Below are 22341 nucleotides of genomic sequence, written 5' to 3'. Positions count from 1 at the left end.
TGAATTTATATGTTGATGTGATTTTCCAGACTTGAATGTTCCGGTGGTTATAAAAAACTGAAAAAATTCTAAATATGCACTTTGCATGAATGCATTTTTATATGAAAATTGCATTTTTAATTCTTTTTTTATTATTTATTTGGGAACCAAATCTAGCAGTGTTTGAGGCTAATCCTAATCCTAGCTAGGTTATTGGGATCAAATACCACATGCACCCACTGAGCTACTTTTGTAGTCCAATGCTGTAATATAAAGTAGATACTAGTATACATTTCTGTAAGTTTTAAATTTTGTAGTGAATAATGAATTTCGATTTTTAACTGTATACATTTTTTTCTTATAACAATTGTTTTAAAGTATTGATCAATTTTATTTACATTTCGAAGTTTCTTAATGAATGATTTTTGAGGTTTCCTTAGTACAAGTGTGTGAGGAGTAAACTTTGTATAATCAAAGTCTACTAGCACTGTCTACCCTTTTTTCATCAATTTGCTCGAGCGCGTCACCAGTAATGTCTCCATTGTGAGACTTGTTACTGTTTTTGGCATATCGAATATGCTATGGAGAGCTTGCCAGGCTCTGCCTTGCGGGCTGGATACTCTTGGTAGTTTGCTGGGCTTTCCGAGATGGATGGAGGAATTGAACCCTGGCCAGCCACATGTAAGACAAATGCCCTACCTGGTGTGCTATAGCTTTTGGAATGAAACAGAGAAGATTAGCATGGTCCCTGAGCAAGGATGACATGCAAATTGAAGTCTACAAAAAAAAAAATAACTAATAAATGACCTTGATTCTCATTTCTGAATGCTTGGTAGAATGGGAATCACTTTACAGATTGACAATTATTTTGAATATATTATTTTGAGAACATTATTCTACTTTCTCTGGCATCTATTGTTACAAATGAGAAATCTGTCAGCTCATCAATTTCTTCAAAGCAGTATTCACATTTTAAAGATATTTTATATTCTGCAGCTTTAGACTCATGAATCTCAGTGTGAAATTCTTTTTTATATCTCCTGTTTGAAACTTGATGCAATCATTTAATTTAAGTACTAATGTTGTGCTTCTTTTCTGGAAAATGTTCAGACCTTATTTCTATGAATATTCTTCCTTTATATTCTTTTTATATGTCTGATATCCTAATTACCAGTATTCTTAACCGAAAGAAAAACAAATGTCACTGATAAGAAAGAAGAAAACAAAGCACTAGAGAGAAATGGGCAAATATAAATTATAAAATCAACAGAAATATAGGAAAATAAGACCATGAGAGTCTAAAGAGATAGCATAGCATGATACTGATCATTAGACTTGGTAGTTTATACAACCAATACCATCAAAATTTGGCATTAAAAACTATGTAATATGCTGGACGAAAAGGCAGCTCAGATAGAGAAGGGAACACCAAGTAAAGGATGTTGGGAGGACCCATTTGGGTTGAAAGATGCATGCTGAAAGTAGACTATAGATGGCCGCTCAATACCTCTATTGCAAACCACAATACCCTAAAGGAGAGAGGGAGCAAAAGGGAGTGCCCTGTGGGGTGAAGGGGACTGGGGGAGGGGGGTGGTGGGAGGGATGCTGAGACCATTGGTGGTGGAAAATGGACACTGGTGGAGGGATAGGTACTTGATCATTGTTTGACTGTAACTATACCTCAAGGTAATTCAAAATTACCAATAAAAAACCAAAATTACTAATAAAAAACCAAAACACAATAAGACAAAAAAAACTATGTCATCACTTATAGTGATTTTTAAAGACTATATGTTGTTAAACATGCTTGAAACAATTTTTCTTTGGTCATTTTAATGAAAACATTAATTCCTGGGGCTGGAGCGATAGCACAGTGGGTAGGGCATTTGTCTTGCATGAGGCCAACCCAGGTTCGATTCCCAGCATCCCATATGGTCCCCTGAGCAGCGCCAGGGGTAATTCCTAAGTGAAGAGCCAGGAGTAACCCTTGTGCATTGCCGGTTGTGACCTAAAAAAAGCAAAAACAAACAAAAAAAACAACAAAAAATAACCCATTAATTCCTCATTATTGCCTCTGATGGGTATGTTCAAGAATGCATCAATGCTATCACTTTAGGACATAAAGTGATGTGCACAATGCCCTTTCAGTAAAAGTATTGTAAACCATCATGCCTAAAAGGAAAATGAGAGCCGGGTGGGTGGTGGTGGGGGTAAGATGTCTGCCCTACCATAAACACAGGCAGTGGGGAATGGGTGAACTAGGGATATTCATAAGAGGGAAACTATAATGTAGTCGAAGGCCATTCTGGGGGAAGGGTGTTGCGGGCTGAATGAGGGCTAGAGACTGAGCACAGTGGCCTCTCAACACCTTTATTGCAAACCACAACAGCTAATTAGAGGGAGAGAACAGAAGGGAATGCCTTGCCACAGTGGCAGGGTGGGGTGGGGGGAGATGGGACTGGGGAGGGTGGGAGGGACACTGGGTTTACGGGTGGTGGAGAATGGGCACTGGTGAAGGGATGGGTTCCCAAACTTTGTATGAGGAAAGCATGAGCACAAAAGTGTATAAATCTGTAACTGTACCCTCACGCTGACTCACTAATTAAAAATAAATAAATTTTAAAATTAAAAAAAAGAAGAAGAAAAACAAAAACAGGATGATCTGACTTATCTGTGGTACATAGAATAACTGGATGAGAAAATGGAATGTAGTAAAGGAAGGATGCCAAAAAAATAAATAAAATAATGTGGGGCATTTTTTAGTAGAAAATACTGTCAGAGACCCAGCTTTCTGAGTAATAAATAGTTATTTCAATTCTACACCTTGGTTGTAAAATTTCCAAAAGTATACAGCTTTACTTTTTATTTAAAAAATGGAATTTTGTATTATTAATTTTAAATTTTGTGGATTATTTCTTATTATATCCAAGTCTTTATTCTCTTTATACAACCTCAAGATCTCATCTTAATATACTATATTTTTGAGCTAAAATAAAACTTCTAGCTCAAAATATAAGACATTTTCGATTGAACTGTATTAAAATTAGTGGAGTGAATATAGACTAATTTTTTTCAGAGTATTGTATATAAATAAATTTTATTGAAATATATAGTATTAACACACCATTGATAAAAACATGCACAGCTATTATTGTCCTTACTACTCTTCATTTAATATCACACTTACCTTGCCAATTTACACCAATGTTTGTTATTAGAAATCACATCCATTGGCTTCCCAATTGTTTGAAATAATCTGTTTTGATTTTTGTTGTTTTTGTTTTTGGATCACACCTGGTAATGTTCAGGGGTTATTACTTATTTTGTACTCAGGAAGCACACTTAACAATGCTCAAGACACCAGGGACTGAATCCAGGTTGGCTTCATGCAAAGCAGGAAATTTACAAGCTGTACTATATTTCTGTCTTAAATAATCTTGTGTAATAGTATTGTCCTCTGATAGCTCTAAAACCTATTTGTCACTGTCCCATAGTTATCTCCAATACCTTTCATTATCCATATCCCAAAATATTCTATAATCTCAGCTATATTAATCCTACTTCCTAAACTCACTCTATTATCTACCATGATAATTTTGCTCACATCAGAATCTTTACTTCTTGCCTATATAGAAAATTTCTAACATCATTTTAAAAAAAAATTTCTCTGATATGTTGAGCTACTGAAGACAGAAAAATTAGTAAAGTTCCACCAACCCATCGATGCATTATGTATGTATATAACTTCATTTAAAATTATATGTATATCTATGAAAGTCTGATATATTTCTTACTGTGCTCATACAGAATGACATTGCTAGAAATATTAGAAGTAAATTTACTACAACTATTTAAGTGGATTACTAGCTGAGGATAGAAGAACGTGACACACCCTGGATGGGATCCTTAAACTGATCTCCTAGTAATCTGGAGTAATCTCCTTAGATGAGATTTTGTTAATCTCCTGGAGGAGTGGTTTTACCACTTTTTGTTGATTTGTTAAAGTTTAACCCACCTTTGTGTCACCACCCTATGTGATTGCTATATAAACTAAGACTGTAAGAGAAGTAGGGAGAGAAGACACAGAAGCAGAGCACAAAGCGAATGAGAATCAGGGAGGAGTCATCGGAGCCAGAAGTAGGGGAAAGAAAGAGCACACAGCAAGTCAGAAGTAAGAGTCAGAGTGAGAAGTGAGAGCAAATGCGGCTCCAGAGACTGAAGCAGAAGGGCTCCAGAGAGAGAGAGAGAGAGAGAGAGAGAGAGAGAGAGAGAGAGAGAGAGAGAGAGAGATCAGAAGAAGAGAGATTGGAAGAGACAAGAGGAGAGATGACAGAGACAGAGAGACAGACAGAAGAGAGCACAGCGGCACGCAGAAGCAGAGCATGAGGAGACAGCCCGATCCAATGAGAACACCAAATGCGAGCAGTGAGAGAGAGCCCATGAACACAACACATATCACATCACCCTTCTGAGCACACGTTTGTATTTTTTACACATGAAGACAAACTTTCCCTCAATACCTGGCACATAGTGAGAAAAAGACCTATTTGTAAAGATATAATTAATGTATCAATTTTGCATTTATTTGTTCTCTTAAGTATACTGATACAAATAAAATAAGATGCACAAATTTCCCACATTTATATAAAAATCAAGTTTCAGATGTATGTAGAAAGCACAGTTACACGCAAGAACAGAAATGAGGAACAGACAGTGCAGGGGGTAGGGAGTTTGCCATGCACCTGGCCAACCTAGATTTGATCTCTGCACTACTTGTAATCTCCCAAGCACAAATCAGATGGAGTGATCCTAAGCACAGAGCCAGGATCTAATCAGGATAGGTGTCACCCCAAAAAACAGTGACAAGGGAATAATTTCCAATGGTTTTATATACTTTCAGTCATTCATCATTCCTCTAACTCTTTCAGACAACTACTTGATCTTCTTCTGTTACCTACTTAGAAATAATGAAAGGATTAGAGTGTCTCAGAGTTAAGATTATACTAAGAATAAAATCTTACTTTAATTTATATTCTTTTAAGTATTCAAAATAAAAAGAAAAATAAAATCTCTATGTGTATTTTCAACCAGACTCAATTAATAAAGGTTCATTCCCCAACCTACCCAGCTTAACTTCTATTATATATCCAAAAAATGTTTAGAAATTATTCTGATTTGCATTCCTTTTTTGAAATTATTTTTGAGGTAATTATAACTTAACCAGCTCTCTGATAAAATATGACTCTGATTTTTTAATATTTGCCAAGTTTCCTGGTACAAGTATCTCCATAAAGGAGATATTAGTGTAAAGGTGATACAAAGTAGCACAATTTTCTCTCTATTTATCTTTTCTTTAAACCATTATCATTTGATACAAGTATAACATTGGTTTTATCTCCTACCCTCCACTTTATTAAGGACTGCATCTTGTAATTATGAAGTTTAAAATTCATTTTCCTTGAGTGATCTTGAACATGGAAAAAATTTAGTTCTATTTAAAATTATGTTGTATCATTTACAAAATATTAAGCCTCTTTAACCATAAAACTAAAACATCATTTACCAATTAAAGATTAATTTTAGGGGCTGGAGAGATAGCACAGTGAGTAGGGCGTTTGTCTTGCATGTGGCCGACCCAGGTTCGATTCCCAGCATCCCATATGGTCCCCTGAGCACCGCTAGGGATAATTCCTGAGTGCAGAACCAGGAGTAATCCCTGAGCTTTGCTAGGTATGACCCAAAGAGCGAAAGAAAGAAAGAAAGAAAGAAAGAAAGAAAGAAAGAAAGAAAGAAAGAAAGAAAGAAAGAAAGAAAGAAAGAAAGAAAGAAAGAAAGAAAGAAAGAAAGAAAGAAAGAAAGAAAGAAAGAAAGAAAGAAAGAAAGAAAGAAAGAAAGAAAGAAAGATTAATTTTAGGAGCTGGAGGGTAAGGCACTTTCTTTTCATGTGGCTTCCCTGGGATGACTCCCAGTACCCCCACATAACCCCAAGCACACCAGGACGGATCTCTAAGCACATTGCCAGGACTAAGCCATGAGTACCATAAGGTGGGGCCCCAAATACAAACAAAATGATAAAAAAATTGAGTATCATCTTTATGAGATATCTGTATAATTTTATTCTGTAGGCAATATGGTTAATTATCTCATGCCACATATTTTTAATTACTTGGGCTACTTAATCCTTATCTTAAACTTGGTGCCATATATCTTAACTCCAATACATTTTATTTCATATCTTTCTTGTCCTGGGTTTGACACATATCCATTTTAATTTCTGCTAAATCCAATGCCACTTCTACTGCGTATGTTGTCACATCTATTACTATTGTTATTGACATAGAAAAAGCTCCATAATTAAAACTTAATTTCTCAGTGACTTTGGAACAAACCTAAAACTACTGAAAAATATAGTAGTAGAATAGATATGCCATATATTTTAATCATTTTACTATTACTTGTATTTGTGTGTACAACATATTTATAAAGATTATCTGATCAGCTAATTAATAATGGCTAATTTACTTAAAAAAGGTAAACCAGACAAATAAATATTTAGCACTCCCTGCTTAAATTATTATCATATTAAATATAGTCCCTCTGATATCTGGGCATGTACTATTGCCATTCTTTTCTTCCCTTTTGTTTTCTTATTTTGATTTTCTTTGGGGACAACATCCCACAATGTACAGGGCTTAACCCCAGCTCTGAGCTGAGGGATCATTCCTGATGTTGCTCAAGGAACCAGGTGTGGTGCTGTGGGTAAAACTGCATTTTCCCACATGCAAGATAATTGCTTTACCTTATTTCTGTCTTCCAAAATCAGTTATTTCTTGTTAGTGGGTTCTGTCACTCAACTCTCACAGAAGGATGCTCACAGGAGAATGACATGTATCACTTGTATCACTTGTAGTCCCGTTGATCATTGATTTGCTCGACGGGCACCAGTAACATCTCCATTTGTCCCTGTTTGGAGTGAGTGCAGCCCAATGATATCTGCTTGCTCCAGGAACAGGAAGAGTCTCAAATCGTTCATTCAGGGATTTGATGAAGAAATCTGACCATCTAGTTGGTGGGCAGGCACAAGGTCTTCTGACATCCCGTGGAATCCAGTTGGTAACAGCTCTAGTCCAGTGGTCTTCTCTGAATGGCATTACATGACCGGCCCATCTGATTTTTGATGTCTTGGCAAACAAGACAGCATCCCTGATTTTTGACCGTCAATGGAGGTCAGTACTTCGGATTCCTTCTCTCACTTGAGTGAGACATGATATTTGCAGCATAGCTCTTTCGATTCCTCTTTGGGATACCCTAATAGCATTCTCATCCTGTTTGCGTAGGGCCCAGGTCTCTGAGGCATATGTTAGTGCAAGAATAATGGTGGAATTGAAAAGATGTGCCCGGAGTCAGAGGTCCTTTGTCCTCTTAACCACTTCTTCGATGCTCTTGAAGGCGTTCCACGGTGCTCTCTTCATTCTGAGTAGTTCTGGCTCCAAGTCGTTCCTCATGTTGAGTTCTCAACCCAGGTATACTTAGCTGCTGCATTTGGAGATGTTTGTTGCATTGAGAGCAAATGGAGCTTCAGGGACTAGTTCGTTTTTCATGAACATTGTCTTGTTGAGATTCAGCTGCAATCTGACCTTTCCACACTTGCGGTTGAAGTCGGCCAGCATTTGTGCCGCTTGGCTAATGTTTGGTGTTATGAGAACGATGTCCTCAGTTAAGTGGAGGTGGTGTAGTTGCCGACCATCTGTCTTCATTCCCATTCCTTCCCATTCCAGTCTTCGCATGATGTTCTCAAGGGTGGCACTGAAGAGTTTCGGTGAAATGGTATCACCCTGCCATACCCCTCTCTTTACATCAATGATCACTTCCTTGTAGAATGGTGAGATGCTGGTAGTGAATCCACAATACAGCTCGTGGAGGATTTTGATATACTGAGTTTGAATGCCATGTTTAGCCAGGGCTTCGATGACCGCCTCAGTCTCAACAGAATCAAAGGCCTTCTTTAAGTCAATGAACGTTAGACAGAGCGGCATCTTGAACTCTCGCGAAACTTCAATGTCTCCCTTCTTGTACAACAGAACGGTCCTAGTGGTTTTCCACTAAGATGGAACCTTGTATTCAGACAGGTGGCGTGTGAAGAAGAGACCGGCCAGTGTATTGATGAGTACTGGTGGCAGATTCTTCAGGTGTTCAGGTCTGACCTTGTCCGGACTAGGTACTGTTCTGGTCTTTACCAACGAAGTGGCGTGTCAGATTTCAGAAGGGAGAACATCGGGAACGACATCTTCATCCTTTGGAATTTGGTATGTGGGCAGTACTACTACCCAGCCACCGCCACTCTCCAGGTTGCTCTCCGGACACTTGGGCCAAACCTCACACACGAGTGAAGCCACACAAAGCCAGGTAAGCAGAACTTTGTGACCTTAGCTCTAGGTTCAATGAGACCTGGAAACAAGATCCTCTGCCTCCGCCAATCTCCAGTATTGAGGGAGGGGTCCAACCCCGATGCCCTACCCTACCCAAGATAAATACCTCACTGTCCGACCCCCACTACATCCACTACCCAGAGAGGTTGCTCTTTGGACACTTGGGCTGAACATTATGCATGAGTGAAGCCATGCAAAGCCAGGTAAGCAGAACGTTGCGACCTTAGCTCCAGGTTCAACGAGAATGACATGAGACTGTGCTTTTAGACACCAGTCAGGTCTTACTCTCCTCAGTTCACATATACCTCCATTCCAGGTTGAATTAAGTCCCTGAGCACTTGTCTCTGACTAGATGATGATAGGACCATCGACGGTCCCATTGAGTTTTTGAATTCCAGGAATTACATCATAGTTTTTCTTATTCATGGGCTGGAGCAATAGCACAGAGGGTAGTTTGCCTTGTGTGGCTGACCTGAGTTCAATTCCTCCGTCCCTCTTGCAGAGCCCGGCAAGCTCCCAGAATATTCTGCCCACACGGCAGAGCTTGGCAAGCTACCCATGGCATATCCAATATGCCAAAAACAGTAACAACAAGTCTCACGATGGAAACATTACTTGTTCCCGCTTGAGCAAATTGATTAATGAGATGACAGTGCTACAGTTATTTTATTCATAGACTACTAAATTCATTTTTGTGTGCTTTATTGAGAATATTTTTGTAAGTGTCCATATATAATATTGTTCTGTAGTTGCTATTTTGTCTTTGCATTCGTTTTTATCTGACTTTGGTATCAGCAGATTTCATATAACAAATTAGGACATGTACCTATGTCTACAATTTTCAGGAATGTTTGAGAACAATTGGTATTAGTTCCACTTTCAATGTTTGTTAGATCTCACCAGTGGAGTCATCATGCCAAGGGTTTTCTCTGTCAGGATATTTTGAGAACAAAAGCCAGACTTTAATAGGTCAATATCTTAGGTTGTAGAATGCAATCTGAAGATGTTTATCTAGAGTAATGTGGTAGCTGCTGCTTTATATACTGACATTGTTTTCCTAGGTAGATTATTAGAACTTTAGAGCAAACACGAGGTAAAAGCCAAGGATGCAGAAAACAGGAAGTTGCTGTGGAGGGTATGACAAATTCTAGCCTTCTGTGGGATGTGGGATTGCTAGTGTCTCTGTCACAGATGCTAATATCTTTAGTCTCCCTCTCCTCAATGTCAGTTACACAATCATTACTTTATCAGGTATTTCCCGTTATTAGTTATCCTCCACTGGGATCTATACCTTATCTATGTGTTCTGTCACTCAACTCTCGCATAGGGATACACACAGGAGAATGACATGAAACTGTGCTTTTAGACATCAGTCAATCCTTGCTCTCCTCAGTACACATCTCTCTCCATTTATGGTTTAATTCAGGCCCTGAACACTGGTCTCCGACTAGATGGTGATAGGACCAACAATGGACCCTTGAGTTTTTTGGAGTTTTTTCTATTCCAAATAAGCTATATTATCGCCCTCCTCCCCTGGCCCCTGCCACCCTCCACTTTGACCTCCATTTATTTATACCTGGGGAATTAGACTAAATTGACACCCCCCCCACCCTGCCCTGAACAAGAACTAATTTCACAGTCAGAGAAATAATTTAATGACCTTACTAGCCCAAAGACATGTTTGTAGGATGCTCTTTCTTCAGTTCTGGCTACTTGGATGCTTGCTATGTGTCAGGAATCTGCAGTTGCTTATATCTATTTACTACTCAGGAACTGGGCACAGTATTCTACTGCTTTCTAGAATAGATCTATTTTGAGCTATGGATATACTTCAACCACATTCATATGACAAGTCACAGCATCCTAAAGACTCATTAGGAATCTTATTTCATAAAATTTCCAAATATTTCTGGTGTGATTGATTATTTTATATATATATAAAAGCTTAAATTTTGTAGAAAAATGCAGTTATAATCTCTATGTTGACTTTCATAACTGTCTATGTAATTATCTTGTCAAGACTATTTACATATTTTTTCAAGTTTATAATGAGTGCCTTTTAATTGAACTTTGCGACTCCTTGAGCATTCGTCATGGACAAGATAAATAGAAACAAACTTCCAAACCTTTTGCTCATCTGGACACATCGTACTTCTTTGATTTTTAAGAACATTTGGACTTATCAGTGTTCATGCTTCACAGTTTCTCTTTTTTTTTTCCTTAGTAACTTAAATTCTAACACAATGTCCCCAGTCTTTCAAAGTTTTTCAGTAGCTATATCTTGCTTTTCTGACAGAGATGTTTTAGTGTTACTTCTGTCTTGCATCTTGCAAAATTTCTCCGTCAACTTAATTTTCCAGAAATGCAATTTGGATTTCAGAAATACATATTTTTTTCTTTCTTTTCTTGAGGGAGGTAGTGTGGGGAGGAGGTGAGTGGAGAGGAAGACGTAAATGTGTTTTTTCTAGGAATCTAGGGGTCACTTCTGGCTTTTTTTTTTTTTTGAGCAGACAAATAGTTCAATGCCAGGGCTTGAAGATGCAGTGTTGCTTAGGTTCTGCAGTACCAGAGTACATGAGTATTGTTCTGGGATGCACAGGAGTGTTCAGAGTCTTCCAGGATCATATCCTGTAGAGCCTGGTCCACCAAAGCTACTTCCCTGTTGCTCAGTAGATAATGCAGTGCCGAGAATAGAAAATGGATTGTGTACCTGCATTATCTCAAATTCCGGTGCTATTTCTCTGCTTCTCCAAAGTACAGATAGATTTCAACATGTTTTTCACCTAGAGTTTCCCTAAGTTGCACTTATTTGGAGTTTGTATATTAATAAATTTTATAAAATTAAGAAGTCTTTTGTCAGTAATTCTTCTATCTTCTCTTTTTCCCCCTCATACTCTTTAAATGCACATAGTCCTCTTGATGGTGTCACACTTGTAATATTTCTTAGATTAAATACTTTTCTGTTCTGTTTAAGTCTGCAGACTTTTCCTTTGCCCTTCTTAACTTAATCTTTCTAGTCAGTTCTTGGATTTTAATGATTGTAATCTTTAACTTCCATATTTCTTTTTGACTGCCTTTGCATTTTTTATTTCTCTATTGCCATTTGTATCTTGTTCATGCATCTTTTGTTCTAAATTTCTTGATGTTTTCCTTTAAATCCATAATTGCCTTTAAGAATGTTTTTTCTAAAAAAATGTTTTAACAAAAATCTTTGATCACTGTTTTTTTAAGAGAAAATTCCTGACTTTTTTTTTTAAATTTGGTAGTCATCATTTGTTTCTGTTTTTTTTTTCTTATGGTATTATTTCAAAGAATTTTCAGTAAAACCCTAGATATTTGTGACTAATATTATAATGACTCTGCACATCAAATTTTCTCACCTATCCCATTTGTTTGCTTTTGTTATGGATATTTGGAGGCCAAGATTTAGTATAAAGTGTAAAATTAAGGGTTTTTTTTTTTTGGTTTTCTTTATGCCTGCATCTTTCCCTGGGCACCTTTGGTTTTCTCCCCCCCCCCTTTTTTTAATATCAGTATATGCAGTTCCATTTAAATGTCTGGATACTGAAAGGAATTACTCAGAAAGCACACAAGCTTTAATTCATCTCTAAGTTTCTTTCGTTTAATGAGGAAATGTTTACAACAGTGCATGGAAGTGCTAAACAATGGGAACTTGTCTTTTTGTCTGTGCCTTTGTATTCAGAAGCAGTAGTCTATAATCAAAACAGCAATTCTTCACATTTATAAGGCATATTAAGTTACACCTACATAAGTTTCTTCAGCCTATGTGCTGGTTATTACAAGAATAAATGCCTGATTTCTTGCTATGAATTTGTGCAGTGCTACTGTGGTGAGGGCTGAAATTGAACAAAATTAAGCCGTAAATTAAAACATATGGAAGCATTCCCTACCATATTCATACAGCAAATAGACTTCAGTAATACTTAGTGACTCCTTCCAGTTCAGTATTTGGGACTCTCTTTAGGGGGAGTTGAGGACCCTGAAGTGCAAGGCATTGAGCTCAGTGCTTCCACATACACAATATATACTCTAGTCCTTTAAAGCATTTTTTTCCAGTTTCAACACTCATTATTGAAGCTGTATGCCATATATTGTTGTTGCTTGTTTGGGTGGCACATCTGGCAGTGTTCAGGGATTATTCTTGGCTCTGCACTTAAGGTTCTATTACTGCAGTACTCAGTTTTTTGTTGCGTTTTTTGGGGAGGGTTCGGGGGGTGGGGTGGGGGTAACCACTGTGGTGCCAGGCATCAAACCAGGGTTGAGATAGTACAAAGTAATTTTGTTAACCATTGTACTATCTCTATAGCCCCAATAAAGTCCCAATTTTAATAAATTTTATTTCCGTTTTCTTCTTTCTGTCTCTCCTCTCTCTCTCTCTCTCTCTCTCTCTCTCTCTTTCTCTCTTACACACACACAAACACACAGAATATTGTTTTATAATACAATGGAAATGTAATGAGGTGAAAAGGTAAAGACAATACAAATAAAGAAGGTGAATTAGGGAAAAATATAAGAGATGATGGGCTGGAGTGATAGCACAGCGGTTGCCTTGCACTCAGCCGACCCAGGTTCAAATCCCAGCATCCCATATGGTCCCCTGAGCACCGTCAGGGGTGATTCCTGAGTGCATGAGCCAGGAATGACCCCTGTAAATCACAGGGTATGACCCAAAAAGAAAAAAAAAAAGAGAGATGAAACAGAATTCTAAATAAAATGACGAATAAATCCTCCTGAGATGTAAATTTAGAAACTGATTGAGAAGAGAATAAAAATCATTTGGTCTCCAGAACGAAGGCTGTTCTCAATTCAAGGAATGTACCATTTATATGCACTGACATATGAACAAACATTGATAGGTAGCTGATAGGTCAGAGACCACCCTGCACAGACAGAGGGACTGACACAGTTTGGTATAGAAATAGGAGAAGTTTATTGGGGTGTGCTCCCTCCTGGGCAGATACTATGGGCCCCCGTTGAGTTGGGGTAGATCTTTGCCCTGGTTGCTCAGCAGGATTTTAAGATGGCTGGAGTGAGAGCTGTAAACAAAGAGCAGTGGAAGCAGTACGCCTGGTAAACATGGGAGATAGCCTGAGATATACCAGGTTTGGGAAGGGACGTAGCCCTGGATTCACCGCCAAATAGGCAGGGTAATCTTTGGTTCTGTGAATATATTTCATCAGCCAGCCACGATTTGGTTGCCAGCAAACCTTAAAGTATGAATGTCAAGGTCACTTTAAATAAATTAATATTTTTAAAAAGTAAAGAGGAGAATTTTAGATAAGAAGTCAAAGACCCCAATAAACTCAGTGCCTCATGCTAGGTAGAAAGAAGATTCTAATCGCCCTCCCCGCCCCTGCAAAAAAAAAAAAAAAAGTCATGTCTGATTTCTGGAATCTGAAAATATGTTGTCTTAAGTAAAAGGAAAAATTGATATAAATGGAGTTGAGATTACTTCTCTGATGATCTTGAGAAAATGAGATCACCCTGGGTCATCTAGTTGAGTCCAATAGAATCAACAGTTTTCTTAGTTACAAAAGGGGAGTGTATGAGAAACAGTTAAGGAAACACAAAATAAAGATTCAGTCAGTCTTTCTGGCTTTGAAGATAGAGCTTCAAAACCAAGGATTATAGACAACGAAGAAATGCTAGAAAACCTAGAATAGTTTTATGTTTTGTTTTAACTAGAATAAAGTTTTTTTGTTTTGTTTTGTTTTACCCCTAGAATTTACAAAGAGAATACATGCATTCTAGACATCTAGCTTTCAGCCCTGTGAGGTTCATTTTGGAATTCATATTTCCCACATTATAAAAAAGTGGATTTTTCGCCCCTGGGACTCCTAAGCAGTGCTCAGGGAAGGGCCGTATTCGCTTGATTCTCTGCCAACTAAGCTGATAGTTCAATGTGAGGATCGGGTGTTGCTCAAGGATTGCATATGTTATCCAAGAAATTCCCAGAAGACCATGTTGTACGTTGATTGAACCTGGTTTTAGACCCTAACATGCACATTATGTACCGTAATTGTGAAGGTCCAGATTCACTGCATCTCCAAGGCTAAGCTAGGGAGATATGGTGACAGGTTAAGAAGAAGCTTTATTGACAAGTAGCAGGCAAGTCATCTCATCAAAAATTTTGATCTAGGACCAGAGCTATAATATAGTATGTCAGGCAATTGCTTTGCTCACAGCTGACCAGTGTTTAATCCCCAACATCACAAGTGGTCCTCTGAGCCCTACCAGGAATGATCACCAAGGACAGGGCATTTGGCCTTCATGGTCACAAGAAGGTGTTTCTTTCTTCCCCACCCCCTTGGTTCTTTGTTATTTTAAGTTTTTATTAGACATTTTTGTTACTTTTTGTTATTTTTAATATTTACTAGAAATTTTGTTAGAATATAATAGAATTATTATTAGATATAGCACAGTGGGTAGGGTGTTTGCCTTGCAAACAGCCGACCCGGGTTCGATTCCTCTGCTCCTCTCAGACAGCCTGGCAAGTTACTGAGAGTATTTTGCCTGCACAGCAGAGCCTGGCAAGCTACCCATGGCATATTTGATATGCTAAAAACAGAAACTAGAAGTCTCACAATGGAGATGTTACATGAGCAAATCAATGAGCAATGGGATGACAGTGATACAGTGATTATTAAAAGAAATTATTGTTAGAAAATAATAGAAAAGAAAAGTTGTTTGGTGACCACTTGGTTCCAGAGCAATACTTTCCTTTTTGGTATAGTTTTTTTTAATCTCAAGATCATTTACTCATCTTACCTCGAAACCTAACAAAGGACAAAATGAGGTAAACTATTCTTTATTTTGGGTTTTTGGCAAGATAAAGAGAAGGACAAGTACCTTTGGACTTCCTTATTTTGAGGAACAGTTTTCACTATGTTTCTGGCCCCTTATGTCACAAAGTTCATGGCACCTTTTAGAGAGTAGTCATAGGAAAGGAATAGAAATATATCACCTAATGCTCGGTAATTAAAATTTTGCTCTAAAACTCACTAATTATAATTTTGCTCTAATTTTGTAGGATCTCACTAGAGCACATTAAGCAGGAACGTTTTAAAATGCTTTACTGATTATTCTGTTGATCCATTGAAAATAGTCTGCATAGAGTCATTAGTATAAGCAAGGCGACTCATCTGAGTGATATTATAATAGTTTGGATTAAGAAAGATGAAAGATTAAACAGGATTATACCAACAGACACTGAAAATAGGCCAATAATCACTATTTAGACAGTATCTATCCTTATGCCAAAACTTACAGATAAGGATGCTTAGTTCTCAATTACACTTCCCTTCCTGCCAAAGCCTAACTTTGTTTAGGTTTGTAGATAAGAGCAAACCAGCCCTCAAGAAACCAGCCCTTAAGGATGTTGGGAGGACCCATTTGGGCTGGAAGATGCTAGCTGAAAGTAGACCATAGACCTACATGATTACATGAAAGCCACTCAATACCTCTACTGAAAACTACAATACCCAAAAGGAGAGAGAACAAAAGGGAATGCCCTGCCTCAAAGGCAGCTTGGGGTGGTGGGGGAAAGGGGTGGGGGTGGTGAAAGGGATACTGGGAACATTGTTGGAGAATGGGCGCTGATGGAGGGACAGGTAAATGATCACTGCATGACTAAAATGCAAACATGAAAGTTCATAAGTTTGTAACTGTACTTCACAGTCACTCACTAACAAAAAACTTAAAAAAAAAAAAAAAAGAAACCAGCCTTTAGGGGATTTTTTGTTCCTCCCTATGGCTGCTGGTCTGGAACCTACTGTTCTAAAAGAATTTGCTCCCCTGTTTGTTTGTTTGTTTTGTTGTTAAAAACAAACAAACAAAATAAAACACACAAGCAAAGGAAAACCTTGTATGAAATTATGAATTTCCTGCTGGAGGCTCAATAAAGTATGTGTGTTGGGCGGGGGTGCGGGGGAGAGTGCAGGATGAGAGAGTTAGCCTGACGAAAAGAGTACGTAGAACTCACTACTCCACTGTAGGATGACATTACTTTGTCCTTTCCCTCCTTGCCACAAGTAGCTTGTCCAGGTTTTACCCAGAGTTTAGGCTTACCCCAGTCTCACCCATCAAGGTGTTCCTGAATCTCTCCCATCCCTTTGTTTAGCTATAATCACTTCTCCATGCTCTCTTCCCCAAAAGAGTTCATCCGAGGCTTTCCCTTAATCTGACTCTGCTAATTTGCAAGGTCAGGCCTTCCTAGGATACTGAATTTATATTATATAAGTTAATATTACCTTTCTCTTCTTCTTGTGCCTTTTGAATAATTTACTTTAAAGCTATGACTGTTTTGTATAGACACAAGAAGACAATATTATGTTTTTATAACTTGGGAATTAATTGCCCTCGAATATTCCCTCCCGGGCCTCTGCTTTCTCCACTTAAGCCTCAGTTGCCCTCAGTTCCTAGCACCCCAAAGTCGGGTCCCCGACGTGGGACGGGAAGGATCCAGGGCAAGCGGTGAGTTATGTGCTACCCTGGCATCGAGATGGGCCTGGCCAAAGTGCCTAATTCTTAACTATAAGTTAAGAGCTTGATCATAGACAAATGCTGTCATGATCCAATAGTAATTCTGAGACTGGGACCCTGCCAGGGATAGGAAAGACTGATCTGGCCTGAGCACTGTAGTCTGAGATTGAGATGGCCCCAGGAGAGCAATTCTATAAGCTTTAATGCATCTCTTATTGTGTCCATACAAAATAATTAATATTATGAATTCTTATATGTTTGCTGGCTGAGGAGAAGAGAAACACATTCATGGGACTCCACCCTTGGTTGTATCCTCCTGATGAAAGAGAATTAAGTCCTAGGAGAAGCATCCCCTAAGAGAAAGGACCTTACCCTATTGATGGTGACCACACCTATGTGTACGCCTCAACCCCCTGATGCTGTGGAGATTTAACTAGGCTGTAAGAGTGGGTTGGGGGCCCAGATCCACGGGGGCAGATCCATGGGGAGAGATCCAGGAGAGCGGGAGAGAAGCGGAGAGAGAGGATGAAATAAACGGATCGAGCAACCAGTTTGGCCTTCTTCCTTCTTCCTTCCATTGCCTGCCCTTGACCGACAGCACACACAGCGGTTCTCGGGCACCGGATGTGGGCCGTGAGACAGAGCCGCCCGGAGAGCCCGCGAGTGCACTCGCCCCTCGGCGAGCTTTAGTTTTTTACACTCCACCACCCTGGCCACCCAATCACCAGGAGAAACGTTTGGCATGAGACAAGACAGGAAAAGTTTTCTGTGAACACCTACATAGTACAGTACTACCAGCCCCATGAGGAGGCTACTACTGGATTCCACTTATTTTGACAGCTTGTGAGATGGCCCTTATCACCAGTTACTTAGTGAGCTCTGGGCTCAGAATGGAGAAAGGAATTACTCTTTGCAGGAAAAAAATAGTACTAAAGGCTCAGGAATTCCAGGTTTGCTCCCTTTTCTCACAGGTAAAGAATTTCAGGAGGAGGGGAAAAGAAGCAAGGTAGTTTTGATGTTGGTGCACCCCTCTAGTGACATATATAAAGCGGGGAGGAGAAAGACTATCCCTTTCTCCCCATCCACCTCTGGAACCCGGGATCCACGGTTACTAGGTTCTTGTCTCGCCTCGCAGAAAAGAATTTCAGGAGTAGACAAGCAGTGTAGTAAGACATTTTATTTGGGGGTTTTGTAGGGAAGGAGGAAAAAAATGTGGGAAAGAGTGGAGAATAACGTGCTCAAGAGCGTACCCGGATTTCTCTAAGGGTGGAGAGAGCCCCTACACACATCCCAGCATTAGGGATGAAAGCATGAAAGTACACATCTCAAGAGGGGAGATGCGGGTGACACATGTGCTCAGGCAATACATGTGCTCGGCCACATATGCATAAGCAGCACATGGGCCCAGGCAGCATACACACACTCTTCTTTTGTTCGAGGTGGCCTTTATAGAGTTTCTCCAACCTGCCCCCATATGGAGCTTCTACCTAGGTCAAAGTCAGTTGCTAAGGAGGTTGCCTGGGGGGGTAGGGTTGGGAGTGATGATGGCCTTCATTGAAATTTTTTTCTTGGCCTTTTCGTACTGCTGGAGCTTCTGGGGGAGTCGGTGGGGGGACGGTCCAGCCTACTCTGGGTCTGCTGCAGAGGCCAGAAAATGGTCTTATCAGTCCTTAGTTTGTTTTGTTTTTTTTTTTTTTTCAGCAAGGTTGGCCTTGGAAGCTTCAAGGGTATTACTTCTCAGGAAATTTAGTGTCATTGACTTGGGAGGGGTTTTCCTATCTCCCTGCCTGCCTACATCCGTTTCAATAATAGAATTTATCCTTATAAAGATGTGAGATGAGAGTCAGAGGGAATGCAGTCTTGAAAGATCAAGCTGGAAATTAAGTAAGCAAAATAACAGATATATCCTCAAGGCCGAAGACAGGTTTGAAAGAGCAATCAAGAAGATATGCATTCGGGGCTGGAGCAATAGCACAGCGGGGAGGGCGTTTGCCTTGCATGCGGCCAACCCGGGTTCGATTCCCAGCATCCCATAGGGTCCCCTGAGCACCGCCAGGGGTGATTCCTGAGTGCAGAGCCAGGAGTAGCCCCTGTGCATCGCCAGGTGTGATCCAAAAAAAGAAAAAAAAAAAAAAAAAGAAGATATGCATTCAAGAGACAACACAGCATGTCCAGAATGACTTTCTGGAGGAAATTATAGACAATTTCCTCCAGTGGCTTTTTCCCAGGACTTCACTGCAAATATAAAAAATTAATCTGGGCATTATCTCAGGGAAATTTTCACACTGTTGATTGCCTTCTCCTAATCTCTTAATCTCCTAATCTCTTCAGACTCTTTAGGTTCTTTAGATTCATCTGTAAATTCTACTTTCCTCAGAGGCTCACCTTTCTTTAAGTAAGACCTTGGATTTCTGCATCTGTTTAGTTTTTCCATCTACAAAGAGATCAGAAGTTGCATATCAAAAAAAAAAAATGTGTTCTTCATGCCTTTGGGTTACTCTTAAATCTGGATACTTCAAGTTTAGGGTGTGTGTGTGTGTGTGTGTGTGTGTGTGTGTGTGTGTGTGTGATATAGTTTCTTTAGAAAAATGAGTTTGTCATCTTCCAACATGCCAGCTTTTATCTTCTTATTTTCCCTTGCTATATCACTATGTCTCTCTAAGGACTGACTGACTGCCCCTCTACAGGTAAGGGTGGGAGATGCGGAATTACTTCACAGTTAAATCATGGTTATATTAAAACACAGTTTAAACATGGTAGAATTTCGTTTAAGCTATATTTTAGATATAGACCCCCTGCATTATTAATATTAACTGTGCTTCAGAGGTGATTGCATAATTGCAAATAAAAGTAGGAACTTCAGAGTTGATAAGCAAATTTGGGAATTAGTATCTACATGTTCCTGAAAGTCAGATGCTTTGAAATTGAATACCTTAGTGATCAGAATATGAGGAAGAAAACTGGTAGAAGTATCAACCCATGAAATATTCTAACATTCAGAGTTTAAAACAAAGAGGAGGATATAAAAAAACTAAAATCAGAGAAAATGTACTAATTAATTAAAAATATAGCAGAGTATGATAAGCAATGAGGTGATAGTGATGCAGGGATAGGTATATCAAAATCCAAGTGATGGAATAGGTTAGGGTTGGAATGGGAATAGAAGCAACTGATATAGTCAAAATCAGCTACTAATCATATGAAATGAAAGTCTAGACTGATGTTTATTACTTTGGATTACTTAGGTAACCTTGATGTATAATATGATATAGTATATTTAGAAGAAAGATGGTGACAAAATCCCTGCTTGTCTAAAAGAGTGAATGAGAGGCAAAAAAGTAAATGGAATGCATGTGATTATTAGTTATAATTGTGTATTTACAGATGAACTACTTTCATTGCCTGATCACTGTATCACTGTCATCCCGTTGTTTATAGATTTGCTCGAGCAGGCACCAGTAACGTCTCCATTGTGAGATTTGTGGTTACTGTTTGTGGCATATGGAATAGTGTGCCAGGCTCTGCCGTGTGGGTGGGATACTCTCTGTAGCTTGCTGGCTTCTCTGAGAGAGATGGAGGAATCAAATCTGGGTCAGCCTCATGCAAGGCAAATGGCCTACCTGCTGTGTTATCACTTAAAAAACTGAAAAAAAATCTACTAGAAAATTCAGATTCTAGACTTCAACTCATTATTATTTGATGCCAATTTAAGAAGATCAAGAAAGTCACTAAAAGGATGGGACCAGAGAATACTGGAATATAATCATAAAAGCCTCTTCAAAATCTTGGTAACTATTGATTTTTCTTTTACTTCTTTATAATTAAAACATCCTTTCCCTTTCATCTAACAAAAAGAAATATAATTATGTATACGTTTCAAAATTAATACAAATTATTTATTTGCCTGAATAAATTATAACATTTGTCAAATTCAGCTAACATTAAACATTAGAGTGCAATTTTTATTTGGTTTTTACAATTCATGAAGTTGCTCCTTGATCTCTCTGTTTGGAGCTTACTAATGGTGTTCCTCAGTGGACCATTTGGGGTGATGAACTTCAAAACAGGTTTTGCCATCTGCAAGTTAAATACCTTAACTGCTATACTATCTCTTCATTCCTTAAATGAACTATTTTAAGTAAACATTTACATCATAAAATTTCATATATAAATGTTAGATATGCTATGTGTGTCAATTAAAATCTACTTTATTTTAATTATATCTAGTTTTGAGTGAGAAATATGTAGCAATATATATATAATTAGATTTCAAAATTGTTTATATGTTCATCTGCTAAAAAATTTACGTTCTAGAATGTAAAAAGCCACTAAGTTTAGAACTTCAAAATAAACTAGCCATACTGAAATTTGCAGTCTGCAGTAATTTGGTAATTTATCCAAAGTCTATTTACTTTTCTAGAATATATGCAGTAATATCACTTATATTTGTCTTAGCTTTATCATTTTAAAACATGTAGAATTTTAAATGCCAAAGAGAGTCACAAAATACATGGGATAGGGCTGGAGAGATAGCACAGCGGGTAGGGCGTTTGCCTTGCACGCGGCCGACCCGGGTTCAAATCCCAGCATCCCATATGGTCCCCTGAGCACGGCCAGGGGTAATTCCTGAGCGCAGAGCCAGGAGTAACCCCTGTGCATCGCCAGGTGTGACCCAAAAAGCAAAAAAAAAAAAAAAAAAAAAAAAAAATACATGGGATAAATTCTTGCAAAATATCACAAAGCTATTCAACATATGCTCTGTTGTTTTTGACAGAAATTTATCTTGTATATATGAAGAAATACATAGCTCAAAAAAATGAAAGTGACAATGTTGTTGATAATATTTCTTTCTATTGCTAGAATATTTTTAAGAAAATATTTATATTAAGATGAAGACATTTCTAAACTCAATCTCCCTCTTCAAATTCTTTCTCCTCCTCTGTACACATTGCCTTCATACATATACAAGATGCTTTTGGAAACCACTTTTATAGCAATTTTGGTGCAGGGACAAATAATGTGGAATGAAAATTGGGTATTATTATTATTGGAATCAAATATCAACTTAGTGCTATTTTACAGTATACTCACAGTCTCTTTTTCCTTTTTTTTCTTTACTATCTTTCTCTTTTTTTGCTTGTGTTTTTTTTTTCTTTTTGGTTATACTCCAAATTGCTCAGGGTTTACCCCTGACTGCTCACGAATCACTCCTGACAGTGCTCAAAGGGACCATATGTGGTGCTAGGGATAGTACGACAAGTACCCTACCAGCTTCCCTTCTCTGGAGCCCTATATGTTCACTCTGTTCCCTTTCATACATTATTTGAGTTGTCTCAATATTTTTGTAAATAGTATATAAATGTAGTAAAATCCATATCTTACTAAATTGATTTAAACATCTGGAACTTTTGCTACATAGACAAATTAAGAA

The 22341-nt window shown here is 38.4% G+C and overlaps 1 non-coding gene across 1 annotated transcript; it reads left to right on the top strand.

Moving 5' to 3' along the window:
• The first annotated feature begins 670 nt into the window (after nucleotides 1-670).
• LOC129402892 (U6 spliceosomal RNA) lies at nucleotides 671-772 on the top strand. Its single transcript, XR_008628918.1, has one exon. It is a non-coding gene; the product is annotated as a U6 spliceosomal RNA (small nuclear RNA).
• Nucleotides 773-22341: the final 21569 nt, after the last annotated feature.

This window comes from Sorex araneus, chromosome 2, assembly GCF_027595985.1.
Source record: "Sorex araneus isolate mSorAra2 chromosome 2, mSorAra2.pri, whole genome shotgun sequence".
Lineage (NCBI taxonomy): Eukaryota > Metazoa > Chordata > Mammalia > Eulipotyphla > Soricidae > Sorex > Sorex araneus.
Note: the sequence above shows the minus strand (reverse complement) of the source record. Positions and strands in the feature narration are given on the sequence as shown.